Source organism: Alligator sinensis, unplaced genomic scaffold (genome assembly GCF_000455745.1).
Source record: "Alligator sinensis unplaced genomic scaffold, ASM45574v1 scaffold221_1, whole genome shotgun sequence".
In the NCBI taxonomy this organism is placed as follows: domain Eukaryota; kingdom Metazoa; phylum Chordata; order Crocodylia; family Alligatoridae; genus Alligator; species Alligator sinensis.
Window position 1 is genome coordinate 2,086,159 of NW_005841948.1, and position 1,544 is coordinate 2,087,702.

Sequence of the window (1,544 nt, forward strand, 5' to 3'; positions counted from 1 at the left end):
GAAAGAGAAAGATGGCAGGGGTTGAGGCAGCACTACCCCAGGCCCCTCCCTCACCATCTGCTCTGAGGCATGAGGCACATGGCAAGGGAGGGGCTGGGGCAGTGAAACCCACTGCCAACCACTCGGAGACACACACGTGTGCACTACCTCAGGCTGTCCACCCAAAGGGGTGCATGTAGCCACAACTGGCAGAGCCCAGCTGGGGCACTGGAACACAAGGATGGTGCTGGGCAGGGGGGGCAAAATGCGGCCCGCAGGCCAGATACGGCCCGTCAGGCCATTCTATCTGGCCTGCAGGGCCCCTAAAAAATTTATATTTATTTATCTGCCCCTGGCGGCCTGTCATGCGGCCCTCGATGGCTTGCCAAAACTCAGTAAGCAGCCCTCCGCCTGAAATAATTGCCCGCCCCTGGGCTATAGCCACCCCAACATTCACCCCTCCCCATCCCATAGCCACCCCTCCAGCACTACTCGGGTGGCTGCCACCCACCCCCCACAGCTGAGCCCACTCCGCTACCACTCGCAGTGCAGCCCCCTCACTGGGAAGAGGCTGGTGCTCCCCCTGCAGCTGGCCCAGGCTATAGGTAACTGCTGCCAGCCATGGAGCTCGGGCTGCTTGCAGCAGGGCTTGCAGCCTCCCAGCCACCTGCTGTGAGCATCCTGGGCTCTGTGGCTGGCAGCAGCTGCCCAGAGCCCAGGCAGGCAATGGCGTGCCAAGCAAAATGGCCTTGAGTGCCATGCTCTGGCATGCGTGCCAGGGGTTGCTGACATCTGTTCCAGTTCATGCCAAATGCATGTAAATATATTTGGTCTTTTGAAAGCGGTTGTTAAAAGCAGGCAGGATTATAAACCAACACCCAAAGCAACATTTAATAGAATCCTCCCCTCTTTAGTCAGAACCCTTCTCCCTCCCTGAATTAGTTGGGATTCTTTCCTACTTGTCATGCAAGGGAGACGCAGCAATAATCCTCCATGTCCCTGTCTGACTAGCATTTTAAGGATCTATTACTACCTCAGGACTCAAAGCCTTAGGGAAGTCATAACATGCCATTACCTTTATAGCAATTCACTGCTGAGCCAGTCCATAGCCTCCATAAAGGGACAGAGAAATATCCTCAACCCAAATGAAATCTAAGAACGTGAGGGAACCAGAAGAGCTCATCAGAAGTGATGCTGTCCAAGATCCTTTCCCAACTCTACAATTCACTGTGTTCTGTAGATCCTGTTCAAGCGGCTTTGCTGCTATTTCATATTTTGGACATTTTTCCCTTGGTAGTGAATTTGTACAGCACAGTTACAGACTTTTGGCTTGTACATTGGTAGGCAAGTGATATTAGGTGCTGCATCATTCTCTGGCATAGATCTGCACAGGCCTCATGCATAGACCAATAAGGCTGCAACCCAGGCTAAGTCACTATATAAACTAGTAGTTCTCAACCTTGTTAGACTCACAAAACCCCATGTTAGACTCAGATCACCCCTCAAAATTGTCAGTGCTCAGTTGTCACTCATTTCCTTTTTCATTTATTATGGAAAAATAATAA